At 22.1% G+C, this 19,784-nt stretch overlaps 1 protein-coding gene across 5 annotated transcripts in view; it reads right to left on the bottom strand.

Moving 5' to 3' along the window:
• Nucleotides 1–17,866, bottom strand: part of LOC122508401 (glutamate receptor ionotropic, NMDA 2B) — a 200,811-nt gene extending 182,945 nt beyond the window's left edge. The window contains exon 1 of one of the 5 annotated variants that reach the window (XM_043621707.1): nucleotides 17,576–17,866. The gene's annotated coding sequence lies outside the window, so the exon portion shown is untranslated. Of the gene's footprint in view, nucleotides 1–14,724; nucleotides 15,220–17,575 lie in introns of those variants that run through there. The other 4 variants (XM_043621706.1, XM_043621705.1, XM_043621703.1 and 1 more) reach the window with 4 other exon arrangements.
• Between the last annotated feature and the right edge of the window lie 1,918 nt (nucleotides 17,867–19,784).

Genomic DNA, 19,784 nt, shown 5'->3' with positions numbered 1-19,784 from the left:
TCAAAAGTGTTGCGAAGCGACACTATTCGTTTTTTGTCTCAATTTGATAAACTTAGAAAAATAGTGATATAATTATTTTTGTCTGACTAAGACTGTTATTCTCTACTACTAATTTTATTTTAAAAAGTAAAATAAAAAATAAAAAGTAAAATATGTTTATTTAATAGAATATATTTAGGTATTTTAATTTATTTATAAATTACAAGTAAAAAATTTTTATTATAGAAAGACTATAATTATAATTCAACAACGTAAATAAAATATTTTCTTGTCTTACTAAAACTAACTTTTACTACTAATTCCCATACTCTCTATACGTACTTTACCAATTTCAAAGTAAATTATTCAATAATCTAATGGATATGCACTCAAATTTAAATCTAAGAACAAATCAAATTACTCACTAATTCACCCAATAGGAAATTAAATCAAAATTTTTATTAATATTTTTATTAAAATTTTTAGTACTTTCAGCATATGAGCGAATATTTTGTCTGATTAAAACAATTATTACTACTTATCAAAGAGTTTTGTAAAAATTTTGCAAATTCTATTTAATTGAAATTAATTTCTACCATTTGAATTTTATTATATACTATTTTTTTCAAATAAATAAATAAAAATAAATATAAAATAAAAAAAATAAATAAAAAAAAATAAAAAAAATAAAAAAAAAATAAAATACCTAAATAAAATAAATAATAAAATAAATTTTCTAAGTAACCGTTTTTGAAAATGATTTGTTAATTTATTTAACAAATACAATAAAGAATTAAATTTTTTTAAATTTTAACATTTGAGAATATTTTCAAAATTCCAAATACAATATTATTTCCGGGGGTCAACAGAATATTTTTTGCTTCAAAATCAAAATTTATTTTCTTTACACTAAAAAAAAAAACGTTAATCAATTTTTCAAAAAAAAAAGAAAAGTGGGGAAAAAAATTCCAATGAACATTAGCATATTCACGTTTACGAGAAAATCTCATGATGAATTGACATAATTTAATCAACACAAAACATTTCATAGAGGACGAGAGACTATTCTCGAGTAATGAAAATTGAAACACGTATTTTTAATTAAAATTTTATTAAAGAAGTAATTGGTCTTTTGCGCACGCTTCATTCCAATATATAAACGTGTACATATCATGCATCGCCTCTAATAAATGAGGTGTTATACAAATTAACTACTCGAATAATAATTATATCAAAATTACTCAAAATATAAATTTTAATAATGAAAATTCCAATTAAAAATTATATTTTACAAATTAATATTATTATTATTATCATTATTAATTAGCATTATTGTTTGTTTAGTTAAGAATATTAATTATTTCCGATTTTAAAATTCTAATTAGTATTTATTGTATTACAATGCCCAAAATATAAATTCACATTATACACGCATGAAACCTGATTGAAATAATGAATCATTATTTACTTGATACTTGTGTTACGAGTTGAGTAATTTGTATAAATTAAATTGATTGGCGGAATTAATAATAAATAGATAGATAAATTGATAAGTAAAACATAAATTGAATGAAATAAAGAAAATAAATTTTTAAATTAAAATAAATAAACAGAGAAGTAAATAATAATTAACAAAGTAAATAAAATAAATAAGTAAAGTAAGAAAAATAAATCAAGAAAAAAGTAAAACGAAATATTTTTTGTTAATAAAAAAGCAAAATAAAATTGAATATTTTTTTACTAATAGAAAAAAAAAGTATTATTATATTATTTACTAATAAAATGAAAAAAATGGATTTTTTTTAACTAATTGACTAAAAAAATAAAATTCCAAAAATAGAATTTCCATTCCTTCTGTTAAAACTACTCTATTTCTTTCTTTCGTGAATATTTTTCTTCAGTAAGAAAAAAATATTTATTCTAGAATAAAAATAGAGTTGAGATCGAAGAAAAAAAATTGTAAAAGAAATATTATATAATGAGGTTATAGTTTATTTTTAATATCAATCGTAGCTGTAGTGAAAAATAATTTTTCTTTTCCACATTAAAAAAAAGTGTTTTTTTTTTTAAATTTAAGAAAATTGTTGCGATTGTGTAAAAGAATTTTATATAATTTAGTTTCTCGCACTATTTTCCATGAAAGAAATATTTTTTCCATTCAAATCTTTTTTTTGTGTATATTAATAAATTTTGTAAGAAGGAAGTGCAGTGTTGTAATTCCTCTGCATTTTTTTTTTTACTCCTTTGCTCTATTTTTTTCTTTTCAAATCGTAAACAGAAAAGGTATTATGTATATATAAGATAGAGTGCGAAAGAAAAAGTGCCCAGCGTATTTCAGTGGGCTCCCTAAAGTGCACTCGAATGCACTTAAGGCTACGTCATCTCGTTGGAGATTTATTCAAGATGTTCGTATCGCCTGGTCTCCATACCATTCAGTAAAAGTGTTATGCTACTTTATTTCAAAGTAATCGTCTTTTCTCTTGGAAAAAAGTTACCTCCTTTACGAGTAAGGACAGATTCCATGTTTTCGGACATAAAGTGAGATTCTCATTTTTTTTTCCTTCCTTATCGAAAAATGTTTAGAAGAAAATAATTTTTGCTACAAAATAAATATTATTATATTTTTGTTACTAAAGAAAAAATTAACCAAGGAAAAAACTGAATTTTTTTACTAATGAAAGAAATAAATAGTTCTACTTTTATTTTATAAAAAATATTTTTTCGTACTAAAAAAAGTTAAGAGAACAAAAAAGAAGTTTACAAATGGAATAAAAAAAATCCAATTTTTACTCTACAATAAATATTCTTTGTTTCTAAAAGGGACAATTAACAAAGAAAAAAGGGTATTTTTGCAATAGTTGTGAAATCGAATGGAAGATACGGAAAACTAATGGAAAAATAAAATTGACGGAAAAAATGAAAAGAATTAAATATGTCGATAAAATTCAAAAATATAAAGTATTTCATTTTTTCCAGGGTAAAAATTTAATTCGCAAAAAAAAAAAGAAATGAGACAATGCGAGTAAAAATTTAATTCTACAAGAAAAAGAAATGAGACAATGACAGTAAAAATTTAATTCGACAAGAAAAAGAAATGAGAGTAAGAATTTAATTTGACAAAAGAAAAAGAAATGTGAGAATTGAAGAAAAATAAGAGTGAAAATCGCAGTGACCAGTGGCAATTAAAATACACGCATACAGAGAAGAAAGTGGTTAATTAACGTTCTCAAGTTGATCGAGTCACTTTAACTTTCATGGTAAGTTGACTTGAATTTCAAATGACTGAATGTATAAGTTTAAAGGACAAATTAATCTCATGACAGACACTTAATGAGATTGACCAATCAGCGTACGAGAGTCCTTCTCTCAAGGTGTAACGCTTTCACGGTCTAATTCAATTTCCCAGTAAGCCACAAATTTATTCACGATACAATCTTCCCTATCAATTTAATTATCGACGAATTGTAATTTAGATAAAAAGAATTGCATTCTCTTCTCAATGACGACAATTGTCTATTTATAAAATTCGTTTTAAAATTTAAAAAAAAAAATGTTTTTCGAATTTTACTTTTTGACTAACCGACACTAGTCGAAAATAATTTCTTTTAATAAATTAAAAAAATTTTTTTTGTAAATTAAATTGTTATAAATTGTTATTCAGGTTCTCGAGGTTTCTAAAACGAAAATTATTCGAAAACATCAATAACTTTATTTTTAAATAAAAATTTAATCATCATAGAAATTCAGATTTTCAACTGAAATTCATTTATAAATCAATATTTATTACAACATTCTAAGAGAATTCAATTATTTAACTAGAAAAATAAATATTTTATTAAATAATTAAATGTTTCCTAAAATTGAATTTTTATATAGAATTTTATCAACAAAATTTTTAAATAATTTAATTCTTCTTGACAAATTTTAATAAAATTTTTAAGAATAATTTCATTTTTCGAGAAATTTGATGAAAATTGTATTAAAAATAATTAAAATTATTATTAATTCTGCCAAGAATTTTATTATACTTTTTGAAAATAATTAAATTTCGGAGATAAATTTTATTTTTTATAAAGATAATTGAAATTTTGACGAGAATTTTTGTAAATTTTTGAACATAATTAGATTTCTGCGAAGAATTAGAATACTTTTAAAAATAATTGAATTCCTGAGAAGAATTTTATTAAAATTTTATTCTAAATAATTGAATTCTTTTGTGAAATTTCATTTAAATAGTAGACATTGAAAATAATTGAATTTTGACAAATTTTTGAAATTTATTAAATTTCGAAGAATTTTATGAAAATTATTTTGAAAAAAATTTTCTTGTTACAAAGAATTTTATTATCTATTAAAATAATTCATTTTTTTTAAAGAAATTTAATTAAAAATGTATTGAAAATAATACTTAAATTGTAATAAATTAATTATAGCAAAAGTTTTTCAAATAATTGAATTTCTTTGTTCAATTTTAATAAAATTTTTAAGAATAATTACATTTTTCGAGGAATTCCATTAAAATTGTATTAAAAATTAAAAATAATTGAAAGTCTATGATGAGTTGTATTTTGTATTTAAAAAATTATTGAATCCCTGTAAAAAATGTTATTATTTATAAAAATTATTGAATAATAATTTTAAATTTAAATTTGTTAGAAATCTTTAAAAATAGGCGAAATTTCAGAATTTTTTTTAAATTCCATTCTATTTACAGGTTTTTTATACTCTTTTTTAAATTCCATACATTTTCCAGGTTTTCCAGGATTTCCAGGCTCAACTAAAATTCTTCTTTAAGTCAATTTTTTAAAAAATAATTTTCAAAAAAGTTTTTTTTTGAATTTTCAAATTTATTTGTTTACAATTTAATTTTACGAAATTTCGATTATTCTGACATTCATCAATTAAGTATGTTAAAAATTAAATACTTCAAATAATTAAAAAAAACTCCATTACACTTTTGGAAAAAAAATAATTCTACATAATTCTTAATTAAAAGTATCGAAAGTACAAATTTTCAAAGATTTTAATTTGAAACCTTTTGAAAATTCAATTATTTTAAAAAATCCACGCGAAAATGCTTATTCAATATTCAATTACAATCTAAAATTTTAACTAAAATTCATTCAATTTAATTTAATTATTTAATTACAAAAATAAATATTTTATTAAATAATTAAATGTTTCTTAAAATTAAATTTTCATAAAAAATTTTATAAAAAAAATTTTTAAACAATTTAAATCTTTTGACAAATTTTAATAAAATTTTTAAGAATAATTTCATTTTTTGAGAAATTTGATGGAAATTGTATTAAAAATAATTGGACTTCTGCTGAGAATTTTATTAAAATTTTTGAAAATAATTGAATTTCGAAGAAAAATTTTCATTCTGTCTTTATGAAAATAATTAAATAATAATAAGAAAGCAATTTCATTCCTGTAAAATTTTAATTATTTATGAAAATAATGAAATGTTTGCGCAAAATTTTATTAAAAATTTTTTTCAACTAATTAAATTCTTTTGGAAATTTTTATTAAATAAATAATAATTTTTACTTTTTTTTTAAAATTATTATTTATCCCATAAAGGTCTTTTAAAAATAAATTAAAATTAATTTTTATTAAAGTAGTAAATATTAAAAATAATTGAAATGACGAAAGTTTTTTGAAAATAATTACATTTTTGACATGAATTTTATTAAAAATTTTTGAAAATAATTGAATTTATGAGAAGAATTTTACTACTTTTGAAAATAATTGAATTTCTGCAATCAGTTGCAATTTTGCTTTAAAATTCAATTTGTGTAGTTGCTTTTCACTATGCTTACAGTTAATTTATCAAATGCGAAGCTTCCTGTCTGATTGAAGATGGCTTTTACTACTTACTTTATGCAGTCAAACATTAAAAACTTTGTTTCTGACAAAAACTAACTTTTACCACTTATAAAAAGTTTAGTAAAAATTTGAAAATTATATATTCGAAAATAATTAATTTCTTACTAATTGGATTAAATTCCTGACGCTTAAAAACTGTACGACCAAAATCGATCTTTACTACTTAAATTAAAATTACTTAAATTCTCAAGAAGAAAAACTAAAAAATTTGATCCGCCTTTTTTTTAAATTTTCCGGAATTTCCTGCTTCTCAAGCAGTATATAATTAATTACAAAATATAAAAAACTGAAATAATGGATTATTTAATATCCTACTTAATTAATAATATAGTTTCGATTTAATTAATTTTCAAATTTCGAATTAATTAAATAGTTTTGAATTAATTAATAATTATTTACTTTGAACAATTAACTAAATATATATATAGTTTTAACTTAATAATATAGTTTTAAATTAATAATTACAAAAAAAGAGTGTTGAAACCACAAAATAATTCTTTAAAACAAGTGAAGGAGGTGAATATTAATTTTCCGAGAATAAACCCCAGAGATTAAGTGATAAAATTAATACATGCAAGTATTATATACAGTGTGAAAAGTACTTTATGCAATTTTATGGCATCCAACCGCATTGAAAGCATGCTCAAGTGGAGGGACTTTAGCTTTGCCAGATTACAGAATGTCTGATATGAAATTTGAGGAACTTTGCTAGCCAAATATTTCAACTAAAAACTTTTCCCTTGGTGTCACTTGCCTTTTGTTTGATGCAATACACCATTTTCTTCATAACACATTCTTGAAATAATTTCCAAAAATTCTGAAAATCTAAAAATAATAATAAAAAAATTTAAAGTATATTTTTTTCAGAATATTTACTTATTTTTCTGTTTCTTTAATTTCTTATATATTTTTATATATTTTATATAATATTTCAGAAAAAAAAAACATTATTTCTTCTTCTTAAATAGAATTTATTGGATTATTTAAAGAAAAATATGTTTTTCTCGAATATAGTTGAAAAATTTGTTCAATAGTGTTTTGCTAATGAATTTCGTTATTTCCGGTACATTTCTAGAGAGAAAGAGAGCGAGAGAGAGAAAGAGTAATTACATTATACAAATGGTAGTGCAACCCAATGCGAGACTGTCTAATACCTATGGGGGAGTCTCAGTTAAATGTGACTTGAATTTTAAATAAAGAAGACTCACTGGGGAAACGTATACACTATTACCGCAGTTCACGTAGAAAAAATTTCCGTTAAAACTGTTTCAACTGAGACGTGTTTAATAACCAACTAGATACTTAAATCACTGTTATTAGTTGTAACGATAAAAAATTAGCAGAGTTTCAACACAATGTCTGACTTACATTTACCCTTACTACTTAAAAATAAAATATTTAACGAAAACTGAATTCCGTCTGACTAATATCGACCTTTACTACTTAAACCAATGTTACACGAATTTAGAAAGTTTAATGTTAAAAATATTTTTTACTGATTCAAACCTGAAAGTGAAAATTTGGTCTGACAAATATTGACCTTTACTACTTAAAATTAATATTACACAAATTTAAAAAAATCTAAAATTAGCTAACATTTTTTTTTTATTCAAAACTTACTAAACTAATTTGCAATATTTCGTCTGACAATAAATCATTTTTACTACATGCGAAAATTTATAACAATATTACAAGTTTGGTCAGATTATCATTCGTTTTTACTACTTACAGTAAACTTACTTTCTACTTATAGTGAAGTTACAAGAGTTGAAAACTACTTGCAATAAAGTTACAAGAGTTGAAAATCGCCTGACTGAAAATAACTTCTACAGCTTAATGGAAATTTACAAATCCCCGTAGGAGAAAGTGAAAATTTATAACATTAAAAAATAAAACAAACTTTTACTTCTTGTAGTGATGTTAAAAAAAGGACAACGTACTGTCTGACAATAAATGAGTTTTACTACTTGGAAAATGTTTTTTTTAGAAAAACTAAGTTCAGTCTGGCTGTAACTAAATTTTACTACTTCGTGTAATAAAAATTTAAACAAACGATTAAGACTACTGTCTGCCTAGACGCTGACTATTACTACTTATTGTGGAATTAAAAATATTTAACGATTTATGTCTGACAAAAACTGACTTTTACTACTTAGAAGGAATTTATAAGAAAAGCTGCGAAGTCTGTCTGACTACAAATTGACTTCTACTACTTATTTTCAACTTGAAAAGATGTAATGTTCTACGTCTGACCAAAAATGCCTTTCACTACTTAAAATAAATTTTTAAAAATTACTACAACTACTGTCTGACTAAAAATTGACTTCTACCACTCATATCTTCAGAAAAAATAGTTTTAACCTCCTGCCCGACTATAAACTTTTGCTACTTACAAGAAACTTCCTTCTCTGAATTCTATGAAAATAACATAAAATCCACATAATTGTAATAATTACAAAAAAATACAATTTTCAAATTCTCTTTTTTTCGATACCAAAAAAAAGCCAACAAAAAGTAAAAGTTACAGTCCTCAAATATTTACAAAATTAATTAGAATTAAAGTAAATTGGAATTGCATGTTGATTGAAGTGTCACCAAACTAATTTTACATTTGATTCTCACAAACTGTTGGAATTCCAAAGTTAATTACAAAGAGAGAGCAACCAGTGATTAATGTATTTTCCAGGTAAATTTCAAAATAGTTTCGCGAACGCTAATGAAAACCAATAAATTTTGCCTTTAGGAAAACAAAAATATTTTCTCTTCAAATTTTCAATCATTGACAAATGAAAAAGCTTTGTTCAAATTTTTTTTTCTCGATAAAATAGTAGTAATAAAAACAATCACAATAATAATAATAATAATAATAATAATAATAATAATAATAATAATAATAATAATAATAATAATAATAATAATAATAATAATAATAATAATAATAATAATAATAATAATAATAATAATAATAAAATAGTAAATATAGAAAAAATATTAGTAAAAATATGAAAAATATGAAAAATAAAAAAAATAAATAAAAATAGTGAATTAAAAAAATAATAACAATAATAAAAAATTATTATGAAAAAATAATTTATGGAATTTGAATTATAAAATTAATTTTTCAATAAGTACCCTTCTCATTCTCTCTCGAAAGAATTGAAATAATTACGAAACGAAATGGGAGTTTATCGGCTAAACGCACAAACAGATTAAATTCTTCTTGGAAATTTCTGAGATATTCTAGATTCTATATTTATATATATAATAAAAAAAAAGTACTACAAGAGCGAATCTTGAAAAAACTCTCTACAATTTTTTTTTTATCTCTCGTGGGATTAATTTCTTTTTTTTTTTTTATTTCAAAAAAGTCTCTGGGAAAAAATTAATTATCTGTAGAGAATTTACGAGAAATAATACCAGCAATTAAAAAATAAGACCAAAACAAACAATGAAAAACACTTGGATTAAAAAAAAAATTCCAATAATTGTGAACAGAAGATTAAAAATTAAAATATAGAGTATATTTTTTAATTGAATTTCAAAAAATTACTTCTACAAGAAAAAAAATGAATTGTGTAATCTCGTTTTGTTAATTTAATACAAACGATAATTTTTCTTACGTGATGAGAATGGAGAGAATAAAAGGAAAAAATTAAGATCCAACATTTTTTCTCTTTTAAGAATATTTTTACATTTCTTTTTAAAAATAAGTTTGTTTTTTATTTAATAGTCATTTGGTTATTTAATTAGAAAATTTATAATTTAACTAAATATTAAAATAAAAAAACCAAATATAAAATAAATAAAATAAAAAAAAGATCTAAATAAAATTAATAAACAAAATATTTCGCTTTATTTCGTTTATAAAAAAATTAAATTTACCTAATTAACCTAATTTATTTACCTGACATTTAAATTATTATTTCGTATTTAATTTATTATTTAATCTTTGATTATCAGATTGTATTTTTATGAAAAAAAACTGAAATATTAAAATAAAATATTAGTTGCCAAAAGAATAAATTTTTGATAAAGTTCAGTTTTCTCCTAACCGAATAAATAAACTTCCACCTAATTTTTATCACCAGTATAATGTTCAAAAGAGAGAGCAGAACTAATGTAATTATAAGTTCTCTGCTTTTCTAAACTAAACATTCGTCGCCTCGTTTGAAAGTGACCTAAAAATTTCAACTCAAAAGAAACTTTGTTTACATACATATTAACTTCAATTTACAATTACTTATACTTTCAAATAATTAAATTAACACTTTTAATAAAAAAATTTTTCTACTTTGAAATAATATATATTAACAAAATAGTTCAAAAAAATTGTCTCAAAATTTTTCATCATTTTTAAATTTAAAAAAATAATAAATAGAAAATAATAAATACTGACAAAATATTACAAAAAAAACTTTTTTTTAAAAATTTTTTACCATTTTCAAGTTTCAAAAAAATAATAAATAAGAAAATAATAAATACTGCAAAAATATTTCAAAAAAAATTTCTTTCCAAAATTTATACAATTTTTAATTTTTAAAAAATATTTATTTTTAAAACTCCATAATCCCTTAATCTACTTTCTTGTTCATTATTTCACGACTTTTATTGAAATTGCAATGTAATCCTTAAGCCCTCAACGACGAAAGTGAATCAAATTTCGATGATAAATGTGATCCTATCAATTTCTTTTTTTTTTTTGCACCATTTTTATCATCTCAAGTGATAAAATTACAATTTTTCCCTAAGAAAAAAAAATTTCCACAAAAAAAAAAAAAAAAATTAACTTTATTTATTAAAAATTTTCTTTTTTCAAAAAGAAAAAAAGTTTATCCTTCTCCTGTATCAGTATCTCTCCGTGAGTTTGATAAATCTAACTTGAATATTTTAAAAGTTACTTCTCAACATAATGATCTTTTATTCAGGAAGCCTGTTTTACAAGTTACTTCAACAGAATCAGAAGAGCTCTTGAAATTCAAGTTTCCGACATTAATTTGCTATGACAATGTTTCAGAACAAAAAAAAAAAAAAGGTAGAAAAAAAACTTTTAACATTTTAATTGTGCTACGTTATTAAGCTTTTGTTACTCAAAAGAACAGTAAAAAGTGTTGCTCGAATATTATTTTCCACTTCCTTTGTAATTTAATTCTACTTGTTAATTGTAATTTTCTATTATTTATTTTTCGAAACAATTAGTAGCAGAATGAATAAAATTTTCAAAAGGGGGAATTTAGTTTATACAAATGAATAAAAATTTTTATTAAATTTCTTCTAATAAATAAAAAAACAATTTAAATTAGAGTTTTCAAATAAAGCAGAACAAGTAAATTAATTGACGTTTTTCAAAATAAAAAGGACATAAATTTCTGATTTATATTCACTCTTACTACTTATGTGGAAATGTTACAAAAATTATATTCCGCCTGACTAATATTGACCTTTACTACTTAAAATAATTTAATCTAATAATTTATAAATATAATAATAAATTATTTATTTATTTATTTATTTATAATAATAATAGTTCGAAGGGAGAAAATTTAAATAAGTTATTAGTTGATTGATAGAATAAAAATGAGAAATAATATTGAAATTGAAAATAGATAAAATAATATTAAAATTATTATTTTGTCTGACCAATGATGACCTTTACTACTCCAGTTTAATAATAAAAATTGAAATTAAATTCAAATAAAAATAAAAACTAATAAATCTACAGAAAATAATAATTACAAGACTTTAGAAATTTTTAAATTAGCCAAAAATTTTTTTTACGCTTGACATTAAAATTAAAAGACAGAGAAATTTTGGTCTGACTAAAACTGTAGAACTAATATTGACCTTTACTACTTAGAACTAATATTACACGAATTTAGAAAGTTTGAAATTAAAACAAAAATTTTTTTTACTGATGCAATTAAAATCAAAGGTATTGGAAATTAGGTCCGACTAATATTGACCTTTACTACTTAAACTAATATTACACGAATTTAGAAAATTAAAAATTTGCCAAAAATTTCTTTACTACTGATATTAAATCCGAAAGACAGCGAAAATTTGGTCTGACCAATGTTGACCGTTACTACTTAAATTATTAAAAAAAAGTTAATAATAATAAAAATGAAATTAAAAAATAAAATAAAAAAATACTACTAAGGCTAATATTCGACAAATGTAGAAAGCTAAATATTAGCCAAAAAGTTTTTGTACTCTTGAAATTAAGATCAAAAGTCAATATAAATTTGGTCTGACTAAAGCTGTTCAGCTAATATTGATCTTTACTACTTAAACTAATATTAGACGAATGTAGAAAGTTTAAAATCAGTCAAAAATGTTATTTACTAAAAAAAAATAAAATAAAATAAAACAATAAAACCAACAGAGAATGAATATTTGGTCCGACCAATATTGACCTTTACTACTTAATTCTAATTAGAAATTAGAAAGTTAAAAATTTTTACAAAAAATTTTTTTCCATGGAGATTAAAATCAAAAGACAATGTAAAATTAGTCTAACCAATGTTGACCTTTACTACTTAAACTAATAATAATAAAAATAAAAAAAAGTAAAAAACTAATAAAATAACTATTTAATTTTCTTTTCTCAGTAAATTAATTCAAATTATAATTAATTAAAGTAATAAGCAAGAACAGCAAATAAAAATAAATTTCAAAAAAACATAAAATTTTCAATGTTCGAGTCTAGCACAAATATTGAATTCTACACTGACTTTTGATTCAATCAAAGCAATGTTTGATATTCGCAAAAAAAGTTACGTTACATACTTCCTACTTGCCGGTGCATTCTGAGTCTGATTAATCTAAATACATATTGAATATATAAAAGAATATTGATTGTAAAAACTTGGAATATTGGAATAAAAAAGTAAAAAGAAAAAAAAATAGAAAAAAGTCGATACAAGCGTTGAAAGTAGATCAAAAGAACAGTCTCTCTGGATGCAAATTCAAAAATTAGTCCAAGCACGTTCACCTTCACAATGCTCTATATTTTTCTCTCTCTCCTTCTTTTCTCATTTGGCTGTCGCAGATGTGTAGAATTTTATTTCCAACAAGGGAAATCTTTTTAACTTTTTGTCACAATCCCAAAAACGGAAAATGGGAAGAAAAAATTTTTTTTCGTTAAAAAGAAGAGCTTTACGTTAAAATTCGTTTTTTTTTCGCTGAAACACAGTTGCAAACAAACCAGTTGGTTTTGATGTAAAAGAAAAACGCCTAATTAACCCTTTGATATCACGTAGAAAGTGGTGAGCAAATTTTTATTATTTTAAACCGAAAAAAAAATGTTTTTCAATAATTTTTTTTTTTTGAAAAAATGAAACAATTTCCTTAACAAAAACAAGGGCCTATTTCTTTAAGAACTGTAAGTATTTTACTTTCAATTTTTTTTTGTCAAATATTTATTTAAGAAAAATTTCAAGTGAAAAAATTAAGTGACAAATATTTTTTATACAAATATTTATATAAGGAAATTTTTTATGAATAATGTTATTATTTTTACAATAAATAAACGAAATATTTTTATAATAAAAACGAAGGAAATATTTACGTGACTGTAGTTCACAACGTTTAGGGTCAAAAAATCAGGGGAAAAAAAAATTTTTTTACACAAAAAACTATATTTTGTTTACAAATTTTTATTTTCAGGTTTTGATCAAGAAATATAAAAAATTTGTTCAGAAAAAAATTTGAATGGAATACATTTTTTTCCTTCTAAATTTTTTTAATATAAAAGTTGTGAACTACATCAACGTAAATATTTTCATAACAAAATAAATAAAAAAAAATTGTCAGAAGTTACTGATTGTAATAAAAATAAAAATTTAAAAATTACATTTAGAAACTTGACAATTAACTCAAACTTGATAGTGACTCAAAATTTTTTATTATTGTAATAAAAATTTAATTTGAAGACAACATAAATAAATTTCGTTTATTGTAACGTTCAGAACTTTAGAATTATCTAGAAATATTAATATTTTTATAAATTTAAGTATTTTTAGAAATGTAAATATTTTTAAAAATATTAATACTTCTAGAGGATTTTAAAATTTTATTCCATGTAACTATTTGTAAAATTTGTAATATTTTTACACATGTAAATATCTAGAAATGCAACTATTTTTAAAAAATTAATATTTTTAAAAATAAATATATAAATATTTTTAGAAATATTAATATTTTTTGAAACATTAATGTTTTTTGAAAAGTAAATATTTTTAGTACAGTAACTATTTTTAGAAATTTATTTTTATAAACGTAAATAATTTTAGTAATGTAAATATTTTTACTAACGTATCTATTTTTAGAAATATTTTTACAGATTTAGAGATTTTAGAGATATTTTTAGAGATTTAAATATTTTTATAAATAATAAACTTTTTCAGAAATATAAATACTTTTAGAAATATAAACTTTTTGAGAAATATAAATATTTTTGGAAATATAAATAAATACCTATAAAGGTACAAATATTTTGAAAACTACAAATATTTCTACAAATGTAAATTTAATTTATTAAATTTAATATTTAACTTGTTAATAATAAATTCTATTAAAAATATAAATAGTACATATCAAAAATCCACAAAATTTCGTTCAATCAGAAATATAGTAAATTTCCAATAATTGAAATCAAGAAAAATAAATTCGAATCTAAAAAAGTGAGAAGCAATATAAAGCAGTACCTGCAAAACTCCTCAAAAAAAAAAAAAAAAAAATGAAAAAAGAAAAAATACCAGCGAATAAAAACGTTCGGTAATAGGCAAAAAAAATAAATGCTAATTATTACCATCATTACAATGTAAAAAATAAAAAAAATCATTTCCCATTTACCGGCTAGCATAAGGGAGAAGTTGAACGTCTGCATAATCTTCTGGTGCAATACTGGAAACTGCAGTCTCGCCCAAAGGACAGTTCCAATTTGAAATAATTGCAAAATCATTTTTTCTTTGTCAAATAATTTCTAAATGCATTCTCTTTATTTCCTTTCAATTAATCCTTCAATTAAAAAATAATTATTTTTGCACGACAGTATAGGGTTAAGAAAAGAAAAAGAAAATTGTGAAAAAAAAGTTTTTGTTGGGGTTTGTATTGGGGTATATATATGTATATATATATATTTATTTGTATATATATACTAAGCTTGCAGTTGCGCCAAACTTGGAGAAAATGTGCAGACACGATTCGCGTACCAAACCCAACTGAAGAGCCAACGGTTTTGCTGCTGTGACCGCGCCCCCGCCTCCCGATTCTGATTATCCGATCGCGCACGCGTTCCTCACCGAAATGCAAGCAGCAGACCACATCCATTACCCTTTACCTGCAAAAATTCTCTCACACACACACAAAGGTGGAAACTTCTTTTTCGTTATTTTTTTTTCATCTCTCTCTCTCTCTCTCTCTCTCTCTCTCTCCACCCATTGTCTCACTTATGATCGCTTTTCACACCCTCTCAACGCCTGCGAATAATATAATTTTTTTGGCTCTAGCGCCAATTTCGTTTTTTTATGCATTAGCTAGATTAGAACGTTTGGCAAAACTTTTTTTTTTTTGCTCTCCTTATCTTTTCGTAATTTACTCAAAAAGAAGAAAATATTCAGTCAAATATTTTTTTTTAAATAAAATTAACCCCTTCGTAGTATGTTGAATTTTTTTTTTTTGAATTTTTCATTTATTCATATTTAAGATTTTTGAAATCATTGAATCAAAATTAAATGTCAGATTTTAAAAGTCCAAAATGGAGGAACCAATATGGCAAACAAAAATTTTTTAAATTCACATATTTGCCTAAGAATTGTTAAGGATTCTAGGATTACTGAATCTAAATTTAATGCCATTTTTAAGAAATTCAAAATGTCGGATCCAATATGGCGTCCAAAAGTTTTAGACTTTTTTTAAATATTTGTCCAAATATGTTTACTCTGGTTTTTTTTCTTAAAATAACATATTTGTCTATAAATAATTACTAGAGGGGTTTTTGGGATCACTGAATTTTAATTTAATGTCAGATTTTAAAAATACAAAATGGCGGATTCAATATGGCGACCAAAAGTTTTAGAATTTTTTTAATATTTGTCTAAAAATGTTTACTCCAAGATTTTTTTCTTAAATTAACATATTTGTCTTTAAATAATTACTAGGGTGGTTTTTGGAATCACTAAATTTGAATTTAATATTAGATTAAAAAAAAAATGGCGGAACCAATATGACGACCAAATGTTTTTAAATTAACATATTTGTCAAAGAATAGTTTATTTACTTATTTATCCAAATATATAAATAGTTACTGCAAATATTTTGTCAGGTGAATAAATTTAAAACTAATGTCAGATTTAAAAAATTCAAAATGGCGGATCCAATATGGCTACCAAACGTTTTAGAATTTTTTAAATATTTGTCAAAAAATGTTTACTCAGTGGTTTTTTTAAATAACATATTTTTCTATAAATAATTACTAGGGAGGTTTTTGGGGTCACTGAATCAAACTTTAATGGCAGATTTTAAAAATACAAAATGGCGGATCCAATATGGCGACCAAAAGATATAGATTTATAATTTTTCTTAGTATTTGTTTAAAAAATGTTCATTCCAGGATTTTTTCTTAAATTAATATAATTGTCTTTAAATAATTACTAGTGTGGTTTTTGGAATCACTGAATTTGAATTTAATGTCAATTTAAAAAAAAACAAAATGGCGGAACCAATATGGCCACCAAGAATTTTTAAATTGACTTATTTGCGTAAGAATATTAACTAGGGAGATTTTTTTTTTGGTTTACTTAAGCCAAACTTGATTCTAGACTTTCTAAATGTGAATTTTATCTCTTTTCATTTTTATTGTAAATAAATTTTGAAAATCTTTTTAATAGTAGTTTTAATTATTAGTAAAAAATTTTTATTACAAAAAATATTGCATTTAAAGGTTAAAAACTCGAAGATTATTTTTGCATTTTCTTTCTTTTTTTTACTTTCTTAGAATTGTATGTGAATGAAATGTAAATGTTCTTGATTGTATGCATATCGTCGTTAATTTTTGGTACACATCGTTTAAGTTTATCGTCCATTTGGTTGAAGGTGCGATATAAAATATCTACACATCGATTCAGTATCTATGATTCGATGTTGGAAATTCAATTTCAATTTCAACTTGCGATATTCCGGGATTTACAGATCTACTTTAAAATTCGTAATTTTATAGATCTTCGTGACTAGAATGTCCAAAATTTTCGGATTTGTGAATGCAATCATCAATTTTTTAAATAGAGATGCAGCGAGAAACTATTTTTCATATTCGAAAATGGAATTCTCAATTTTTTTCGAGACTATTTTTAGTTATATCATTTTGTGAAAACGATAAACAAGAACAGGGTAAACGAATAAAAATTCTAAATATCAATATTTTTGGTAATAGTAAACAATATTTGAATACTGATAAATAATATTTTTATTTATTATAAAAGAAATTTAGATGAAAAATAATTAAATATTTTCATTTTAATAAACATTTTAAACATTAATTTAATTTTTTAAACATTTTTTAACGAAACATAAAATTTGCAGAGCTAAAAAGCAAATGTACTTAAACATTATATTTAAAATTCAACTAAAAATAAAAATAATAATAAATAATAAAATGAATAACCAACACTAAATAAAATAAACTTTAAAACAATTGCAAACTTACAAAAATCAGTCCTGGCTTGTTCTCGACCTCCATTCTAAAGTTGTATTCATCATTAATTTTGAGACGCAAAAAACACTCACTCGCGGTTTTAAAATTTTTTTTCGAGCACTCGCGAACCACGTGTTCGCAAACTGGAAAAGGGATAAACTTTTTTCTGTATAATTAGGTTACGATCGCGGTTTTAATTATTACGAACACTCCCGATATTTACTTTTAATCTATAGAAAATTAAATCTATAGAAAAGAATTTTTATTTCTATTTAAATAAAATTATTTACAAATTTTTATATTTAAATAAAAATTGATTTAAGTAAAGCAGCAATTAAGAAAAAGAAGAAAATTTAAAAATCCTAAATATTAATCGATCGCGGTTTTGAAAAAAAAATTATCGCACTCCCGAAAGCTAATGCACATTTTTAGAAAATAAAATTTGAAATCAAGGACAATTTTATAAACACGTGGTCGAATGAGACGCGCGACAATGTTTTTGGAATTTTGCTTCTTGACCTTTCTCATCTGCGCCCAAGCATTGACTGACGGCGTCTGAGAGAAGGGGTAGAAAATTGAGGAAGAAAGTGATAAGTTTCTCTCTCTCTCTCTCTCCATTCTGAAAATACAAAAAAAAGTCAATAAATTAATTTTCTGTTTCCAGTAATAATTTAAATTTAATTTTTACAAATTTTTTTACAAATAATTAAAAATAATTGTAATTGTAAATAATTATAAATATGAATAATTGAATATTTTCGATTTTAATTTCAATTATATACTTTCATTTATTAAAAAAGTAGATTTAGATATAATACAAAAATATAATTATTATAATAAAAAGAAATTTCTCTAAAAGAAAATAATTTCGGTTCCTTAAAGTGCGAGTTTTCATCCTACACTTTTCCTAATAGTAAAGATTAAAAGAAATTATTAGGTATAAATTATTATTATTATCTATAAAAGACGTTAATTTAATTAGTAAAAAAAAAATTGCTATTTAAAAAAAAATTAATAATCACGGTATTATAGTTGGCCCAATATTACTAATTAATTAAAATCATGAATTATATATAAGAGTGAAACTTTTTCTCTAATTAGAAAGTGAGTTTCATGGAAAAATTATTTACAAAAAAAAAATAATAATCTGTACCTATTAAAAACGCGCATAATACTATCCATTTGTTCGAGACAGAAAAACGTGAATTTGAAAGATTTTAAAAATATTCTCGATTCATTTTTAACAAAATTTTTTTACGAGCATTAAAATCTCCATAAATTTCATCATATCTACTTTTAAAGATCAAATATAATATTTGCTTAGTTCCCTGACACGAATATATTTGTAATCATTTCAAAAATACTTTCGAATTTCATTCTTTTCTACAATTTTATTTTTCAGTTATTAATTTGAAAAATAATTTTTATTTTATTTTTACACAACCAGATTTTTATTTCAAAAAAATGTTATTTTTTTCAAATTAATCTAATTTTTTTTAATTAAAATTTTTTTCATAATTCAAAGAACTATTCAAAAAGAATGTTTTTTTTAATTTAAGAAATTATTATTTAAAAAAAATTCATTTTTCATAATATAAGTTACGAAAAATTATAGAAAAAATCGAAAGTTTTTGGTGTAAAATTAAAAATGTTTTTAATTGCGCTTTTTTTATTTACCTATCTGATAAAAAATAAATAATCCCAAATGTCATTAATCCAGTAATGATATTTTTGTGAAGTACAACCCATGGGTAATACATTATTATAAATTATAATATTATAATAATAATAATGTAATTTTTACTTGGAAATTTATAGATAAATAATGAGTTATAAATAAATGGTAAATTAAAGAATAAAAACGAAATAAAAAATTATTCAAAATATAGTAAATTAAGTAAAAGAAAAACGAAATAAATATCTATAATTCGAAATATAATAAAGTTTTGATAATAAATAATGATAATGAATAATTATATAATAATAATTAAATTATAATAGTTTCAAGTTAGAATATTTTTCATATCACTCGAATTTCGTGAGCTGAATATTTTGCGATAAAAAATTAAAATCGGAAAAGTGTAACAAGCAATTTTTTTACCCCACTGAGAATGTCATAAATTCTAAAGAAACTTTTTCAATATTTGATAACGTTAAAGGCCTGAAAAGGCTCGTGGTCAGAGAATGCAACAGGTGCCTAAATAAACTTTGAGAGTGGTCT

The sequence above is a fragment of the Leptopilina heterotoma genome, unplaced genomic scaffold (assembly GCF_015476425.1).
Source record: "Leptopilina heterotoma isolate Lh14 unplaced genomic scaffold, ASM1547642v1 Lhet_54, whole genome shotgun sequence".
NCBI classification, from domain to species: domain Eukaryota; kingdom Metazoa; phylum Arthropoda; class Insecta; order Hymenoptera; family Figitidae; genus Leptopilina; species Leptopilina heterotoma.
This window is presented reverse-complemented; position numbering and strand designations above follow the sequence as displayed.